We start from the raw sequence: 8849 nt of genomic DNA on the forward strand, positions 1-8849 counted from the left end.
AAAATCTATTTGCTGTGTTTGAGTGTGAAACTGATCTGGACTGGCAAAGGTCATCTGAGAGAACAGCAGTCTAGATGGACATCTGTAGATTTCATCTCAGTGCGGGATTTCTAAACAGAAGCTAAACAGCTTCTTTTTTTCAGGCTGCTTAAGACATCCTCTCTTATCATAGAGTTTACCTTGAATTAGCAAAGGAAACGTTGGTTATAGATATTTGACATGTGGGTCAATGACAAGTTAGAGTGTTCAAGATAATGAAACATTAGCTTTAAATGCAGGATTTCTTAGGAATGTATCCTGCATTCATGCTGGTTTTATTTGGTTTTGGAAAACCTTCACATCAATTTCAAGTTCAAATTTAATGACTCAGAATGCAAAGTAACAACCTTGTGCATTAAATACACGTGAGTGTACACATCTTAATCATATTTTCAAATAACTAAATCAATACATTTTTTAAATGCAATTAAAATTACATCAGCATTCATTTTCATTGTTTGGAAAGGAGCAGCGTGAACATTTTGCACTGTCTTTCCTTTTCTGTTCCTCTGAAGAAAGAATGTAATGGTTTGAAGCATTTTAATTTTTGGGAGGACCACTCATTTAACAGATGCTTTACTTATTTATTCCTGTTAATATTTAGAGAATTGTCATGAAAGTGGCCAAATGACGCTCTCTTGATCTTTTATTCATTTCAGCTGTAGCTCTTCTTCTTTTGTGCAGTTTCTCAGCGCTCTGAAGGCATGACTATCTCAATGTGTTTGGTGATAAACATTTTCCTGTTTCCTGTTTAGAGAGCATTGACATGGAGATCTCTGGATCAGGCAGGTGTGTGTTTTGTTTTAGTGTAACAATGTGTATTTGTCTACAGTGTCATCTGGTTGCCACTAACACAGCTGTGCAGGTTACCACGGCAATAACGAGACATGCGTCATATTCATTTCCGTCTTCATATAAGTGTTGGCCACTGATTCTAAAACAATAAGGGATCCGGTCTGTCTGAATGGTCCACTTTAGACAGCCTGATTATGATTATAATACATCAAAACAACCAATGCAAATGTAATTTAGAAATCATTTAATATGCATACCAAATAAGTTAATCTTGACTGTTTTACATTAAGTGGTGTGTGTGTATGCGTGTGTTTCATGGTCTCTACATGTTGGCTGACGTCTTTATGGGCCCCATGTGGAAGAAATGGCCCTTGAAAACTAATGGACCCTGAGACCCTTATGCTGCCTGCCAGCTACACACAGGAGCTGTACAAATGGGCTCTGCTGAACATCTGTTGAGTCCAACTAGTTTTGAATTCACTGAACTCATTTAAAACTTGACAGCTCTGAATTCTCAATCATTTAAATTAAAACAGATGATTTATACACATACAGTGTTCACACTGTCCTAACATGGTGTAACAGTGCCCTCTGCTGATGAAAATTACTGTATGACGGCATATACGAAATGCAGACATACTGGAAGTGTTTTATCACAATTAAACACATGCACCACACATTTGATAATTTATCAAGTAATGGAAAAACCCCTTTCCTATTAAGGCACCACAAGGACTGTTGTGTTTTAGCAGTGCAGTATGTCTATGTCTGCTTCAGTGTGACTTGTGTCTGTTTTTTTGTTGTTTTTTTTACAATGTATCTACACACATAAATGTTACTTATATTGTATTACAAGAAATAACTTTAGCTACTATTATGTGGATTACTGTTCTTTTATAGAGGACACCTTACACCCCTGATTATTATTATTATTATTAGAAAGACAGTTTCTGAAACAAAAACAATTAAAACAAACAGGAAAACAATTATGAACCATGAAACAATTCATGAGTAAATAACATACAATAATATTGAAATATTGTTTAGGCCACCTAGCCTATACGATATTTTATTATTACAAATTACTTTATTTATGCATTTTCTATTTCTTTTAAAATTGCTCTACTTTATAAATTTGCGTATCTGTTTCCACAATTTTTGTGTTTTGCTTTTGGTTTGCACTTATACATGCATGTGTATATATGTGTGTGTGTGTGTGTCTATTCATATTTGTAATAGTAAAACTACACATTTAAAAAAAAAATAAAAAAGCAGTTACAGTTACACCATTTGAGAATACTTTTGACTTATTTTTGCATATGAATTAAATATCTCTGACTACTAAAAGCAGTATATAAATACATGTTAATAATGACAAAGGAGCAGATACATTAGAGGTGAATCAGAGAGAGTTTCTGAGGATGAGCTGCATGCTGAGGCTCGAGGGCTCCTCCACCGGCTGCTGTGACAGGTCATTGGTTTGTGAGATGCTGTCTACAGTACAGCCCTTCACAGGACACACAGAGAAACGAGACAGCAGTGTCACAAGAATGGACTTCATCATCACCATAGCGATATGCTTCCCCACACACGACCGCGGGCCTGATCCGAAAGGCTGAAAGAAACGACTCGGCACCTTGAAAGAGAGACAGAGAATGGTATTACTCTGTTGCTGTTGCCATGGACACAAAATATACGATTTTGATTTATTAAATACGGACTCCTATTACTATTATTGTCACGAATCATGGACTTGTCACGGCTCTGTCATGGACTTCTGTCCAATTGCCACCAGAGGTCACTCTTCCATTATATTGACTCTCTCACTACACAGACTTTCACATGTCACCCCGGACTACATTTCCCATCATCCATTGCACTGATTACACACACAGCTGCAAACAATCAAACACACTTTATAAGTCATGGACTTCCTCTTTCAAATCGCCGAGTATTGTTTGCACTTATCTCTCTGTCAGTGATAGCAACATTACGGAGCCAGTTCCTGGTCCTAGTTCTAGTCTAAGTCTAGTCACGTCTTGTTTCCTGATTGCCTGTTTCCTGATTATTTAGCCTGTCTGTTGGATTACCCGTTTGCTTCGCCCTCTGGATTATGTTCGCTAGTGATGGTGAGATGAAGCCTCATGAAGCATTGAAGCTTTTCAGTCAAGTGGTTCACAAAAGGGTTAATTTCTCGATGCTTCATTTGCTCACACTACCACCTGGTGCCCAAAGAGTGTAAAACAAGCAGATACATTACAGATGACCTGATGTGATCTGTGATACACTGTGGGATTTCTCGACACATGCTCCGAAGCCTCGGCACAGAACGTAACATCACTAATGTTCGCCGTCGTTCGACCCACGCCTGTCCTTGGATTACTCTTTTGTCATGCCTACAACATACCTGTTTGCCATTGTCTAACCCTCGCCTGTTTTATGACCACGCCTTTGAATAAAGCTTTGCAGATGGATCCGCACGTCTCGTTTGCCCATAATAGGCGGGAGGGGCAATATTATTGGTCTAAAACTGGAAAGTGACTGGGTTTAACAGGGCAGAGGACTGTATATTTACAAGATTTGAACCGCTTCCTGAACCAGTCTGGCCAAGCGAGGCTTCGGACGTCATCAATGACATCATTGCTCTAAAGCGATACAAGCCTCGATACGTGCTTCACTGAAAGCTGCTGGGATTTCTCGACACATGCTCCGAAGCCTCGGCACAGAACGTAACATCACTAATGTTCGCCGTCGTTCGACCCACGCCTGTCCTTGGATTACTCTTTTGTCATGCCTACAACATACCTGTTTGCCATTGTCTAACTCTCGCCTGTTTTATGACCACGCCTTTGAATAAAGCTTTGCAGATGGATCCGCACGTCTCGTTTGCCCCGTTACAATTATTATTAGAAAATAATAAATTAATTCAGAATATTTTTTTTTTGGAGTGATGGTAAATGTTTGTAAGGGCACTGAAGACTAAACAATATAAAAATCATTAAAAAATGTATTATTTAAAAAATAATAAAATTAGCATGGGATCTTCCTAAAACAATCGCAGAATCTTTCTTATTAATTTATTAAAAAATATATATTATTTATTTCAGTGATGGCTAATAGTTTTACTATGGTAAATGTTTGTAATGGCACTGACAATGAAAATTTGTGGATTTGAAGACTCCCAAATGAAGACTCACATTTTTCTGGAAGTTGTCTAGACTGAAGGGGAAGAATTCGGATCGGTGCATCCGACCCACGTTCAGTATGATGTTTGTTCCTTTCTTTACTTTGTAGCCCTAGATGACATCATCATCCAGCGTCCGGCGCATTGTGAAGTCCACGAACGGATGGAACCGGAGCGACTCGTTGATAAAACTCTCCAGAATGTGTAACCTGGACAGATGTGAGTGCTGCAGGCTCCTACCTGCTACAAAACACAATCATAACATGATATTCATATAACCAGACAATCATGTGAATGAAACATACACTTACTATACAATCAAAACGGAATAATTAATCCAAAAATGAAAATTCTGTCAGTATTTAAATCACTTTCATGTCATTACAACCTGTTATAGAACGTCATAAACTGCTTTCTTTTGAAGTATTTCAATGAATGGAAAAGAGTTATGAATAGACTCTTCTACATTTTTCTTGTGTACTACAGAAAATGTCCAGAATACAGGTTTGAAATGATATAAGGATGAGGAAATAATTCCTTTTAAAGTACGATAACTGAATTTGGTGTCTGCTCATACCTAGGACAGTGTTAATTTCCTGCAGGATTTTTAATTCGACGTCTGGATTCTGTTTGATCAACAGCAACATGAAGAACAGACTGATAGAGAGAGTGTCTGGAGCTGCGATCACCATCTCCAACACACACTGCCTGACGTTCTCAGTGCTCAGCTCCCCGTGGCTCTAAACACACACACACACACACGTTTCAGAAGTGTGTGTGACATTCTGGCTTGTCACATTCACCTGAGCAAATATCAGCTCTGCTGTGAAGTCGAGCTGGTCAAGTTTTTCTGCATGTAACAGTTGAACTCTCTTCTGCTCGATCAGAGCCGCAATGGCATCCTGCAACTCCTGACTGAAACACACACACACCATAAAAAAACACTTCAAAGCCTTTACAAATGTTCACAACAGAAAAAAAAAACTTTACAATTCAGTCCTAAAAGAGGTTTTTAAAGCTCTCTGGATTCTGCATTTGTGTAAGTGTTCCTTACAAAGGTATCAGAAGTTATCACATTCATATACCATGGTATTTACACTACATACATCTCCAAAATGACATCTCATGAACTCACAAGTCTCTCTTGTGCTTCCTGTGCAACCAGGCCAGTCTGAAGTACACATCAGGTTTGATTAATACTGTCTGCCATGTGTCAAAATATGCATGAATCTTCTGAAGCAGATCATGCTCTACAACACAGCAGCAAGAAACCGGCAATTACATTTATAATGAAACTTCAATGTATATCACATACTAAAATTGCAATATTAATCATATGATCACAAACAATAGAGAGAACATCAATCATGCCCTTAAGCACATTATTTAAGATTGCATAATGCCAATATACATAGCAAATAAAAATATAATACTGTACAATTGTTTAGAGTTGGTAAGATTTATTACATAATATGTATTAGATAATTTGTATTATTAAATGATTATTAAATGTGATTTAAGTGCCTATATACTCTTAGTATATAGTATATGATAGTCTAAGTGTTTCTCAAGACTGACCATTGAGAGGGACTCCTAGAAACAGTCTGTTGGATATGTCCACTACAATGCACCGCAGTAAGTTGAGGATGTCCACCTGTCCCCGAGCATCCATCAGGTGTGACAGATTATCCAGGTGTGTGTTTGTGGAAGTGATGCAAATCTCCAAAGTTCTCTGAAGCCCTGGAACTGTTAGAGCGGTCACACACACACACAAGCACACACGCACACACGCACATGCCATGCAGTTTGAATCAGCCTGTTCTCCTTCAGTACAGCATAACTTGCATATTAAAAAAACATGCCCACCTTTATCATAAAAGGTACGGATTTCTTCCAGAGTGCCACATTTGAGTTGAATATAATGCCCCGTTCATGCATTCCGATACACTGCAGACCCAGTTTGCTCCCAAATCGTGAGGTGTACAGTGATTTCCTCAACACATGATACACAGCAGATGACCTGTGATACGCACAGCATTAGAATGCCACATTTGAGTTAATTTATCCTGGAACATTCTGTGATATGGTGATGGTATATTCTGTCACTTAAGTGCATTAAAAATAACACACAAGTATATTTTAAAAAGTGTATTTTGTAATAATGAAATGTAGGTGGGTTGACTACCATACTAAAGCATATGTAAAAAAAATTGATTATAATTTTAAATGTAGTGTTTTATATTTAAAAAGTTAATATATATTTTTTAATGTACTGAATTTAAACTTCATCGTTATAAATGTGTAATAATAAATATATGACATACAAGCTCCAATAGAACTGACATTGAAATTTAGTTTAGTTTACCATATATGCTTAGCAGTGTATTTGGCAGTACATTTTAATCATATTTCAGATATATAACAGGTAAAAAAAAATTATTATAATTTTAAATGTAGTGTTTTATATTTAAAAAAAGTTAATATATATATTTTTTAATGTACTGAATTTAAACTTCATCGTTATAAATGTGTAATAATAAATATATGACATACAAGCTCCAATAGAACTGACATTGAAATTTAGTTTAGTTTACCATATATGCTTAGCAGTGTATTTGGCAGTACATTTTAATCATATTTCAGATATATAACAGAAGTAACTATGAAATTATATACAAATATGCACTCTCAATTGCATTGGATATAACAATTGTAAATAACATGCAGTTACGTGCCCTGTAAACATTACATTCAGTTTGCACTAAGTAAATTCTTTTAAATTATATTATTTCTGTAATAGGTACACTTTTTAAAAAAATATGCTCAAGTGTAATGTCTTTTTCATAAGGGGTGGTGTTTGTGTGTGTGAGAGAACTTACCTGCTCAAGATGAGAGTTTCCTCACCATTGATCCAGACCCGCACAATGTATCCGTATCTGCTGTTGTAGTAGTTGCTGGCAGTGCCGATCCCAGACCATGAATCGACAGTAAAAGAGAAGAGGACCCAGACCCTGGAAGAAACAAGGACCTGAATGAAACATTGCAGCAAACAAGTAATTGAGACAATGAGGATTGTGACATGCTATAACAAATCTGAATCTGTTTAAAAAAATATATTTTCTTAATTATTATTATACACAGAGCTTTTAGGACAAAATAAATATTTATAATTAATGTATCGTGTGGGGCTTTTACTTTTACTCTGAACATTTAATTATCCAATTAGAATGTGTGACTATACTGTCTACCCAAAACGGAAGAAACAAGGACCTGAATGAAACATTGCAGCAAACAAGTAATTGATACAATGAGGATTGTGACATGCTATAACAAATCTGAATCTGTTTAAAAACAATATTTTCTTAATTATTATTATACACAGAGCTTTTAGGACAAAATAAATATTTATAATTAATGTATCGTGTGGGGCTTTTACTTTTACTCTGAACATTTAATTATCCAATTAGAATGTGTGACTATACTGTCTACCCAAAATGTAGATAGCATAGTCATGAACAAATGATAAAAAGGCAAAACACTGCATGATAGGAGATGTGACCAACTGAAAACTCCTCTTTCCCATAACCATCACTTAAAAAAAAAAGTATTTGTAATGGATTTGATAAAGAAAATGCTGTGTTAAATAATAAAGGACACATTTTCAAATGAACCCTACCAACCCGGCACATGGTCTTTCTCTGCCCAATGGTGTTTGATGGCCAGCAGCAGGCAGAGTAACAGCAGCAGTAGTGTGGCCATGGCTCCGCACACATTGTCTCGAGCACCGTCACTGCTGTTATGGGCTCCTTTCATCAGAAGGTCCAGAACAGCCTCACCGAGATGCACCTGCTTCATTCCGCAGGGCTGGAGAAGTTCACCTGCCATAAGAATGGATTGAGAATTACAGCTTCCTCAAGTCTGAAGCACCAGAACTGCAGACATACTCTTTTATATGTGAGTGGTTACATGGGATTGGATCAGGATAAATCAAGTCAAAATAAAAACTCAGCGTAACCTTGTGTGCTCCTCGTGTCCTTCAGCATCAGTTTCCAAAACATTGTCATGACATGTGCAAATCAAACCAAACTCATCTCTGCATCATATTTTCATTAAGACATCAAAGACTTTAGCAGATACGAGACATCTGCGGCATCACCTTGAGTCATTCTACAGGCTCTCCTGCTCAAAAAAAAAGTTTTTCAGACTTAGGCATACTAGAGGTTATTGACTTAAACCCTACCCTTAACCAATGCAGCTTGTTGAGAAGTATTATTATTATTATTATTTAGCAAACAAACTAACAAATTTCCAAAACAAGTGGACAATAAAAGAAACAAATGTGTCATCTTTTATGTTGTCACAGTGTCATTCAGTCTGGACTTTGTTTTGCGTTTGCATTATTTCCCTGCCCGTGTTTGTTGTCACGGTTACTGATTTGATTTGTCATTTCATTCAGCTGTGTTGCTACTAATCACCTCATTTGCACTTTGTACTGAAGTTCTCTCCGTTCAGTTCAATTTGTCTGGTCTCGTCCCTGATACGTTTGTGCTGAAGCTACCCTGTGTGTTGGATTAAAGACTTTTGGAACATTCACCTTCATCTCCATGCGTTTTATACAGTGTATTGTGACAAATGTTCAATTCTTAAATTTAGAACAATAACTTAGAACAGGGGTTCTCAAACCTCTCCATGAAGTACCCCCAGCACTGCACATTTTGTATATCTTCCTATATCTGACACACCCACTTCAGGTCTTGCAGTCTCCACTAATGAGCTGATGAGTTGAATCAGGTGTGGTAGATGAGGGAGACATACAAAATGTGCAGGGCTC

The 8849-nt window shown here is 37.0% G+C and overlaps 1 pseudogene; it reads right to left on the reverse strand.

Moving 5' to 3' along the window:
* Positions 1–1912: 1912 nt before the first annotated feature.
* LOC107747619 (ovarian aromatase-like) lies at positions 1913–7903 on the reverse strand (annotated as a pseudogene).
* Between the last annotated feature and the right edge of the window lie 946 nt (positions 7904–8849).

This window comes from Sinocyclocheilus rhinocerous, unplaced genomic scaffold, assembly GCF_001515625.1.
Source record: "Sinocyclocheilus rhinocerous isolate Xijiao unplaced genomic scaffold, SAMN03320098_v1.1 scaffold1430, whole genome shotgun sequence".
Classification (NCBI taxonomy): Eukaryota; Metazoa; Chordata; class Actinopteri; order Cypriniformes; family Cyprinidae; genus Sinocyclocheilus; species Sinocyclocheilus rhinocerous.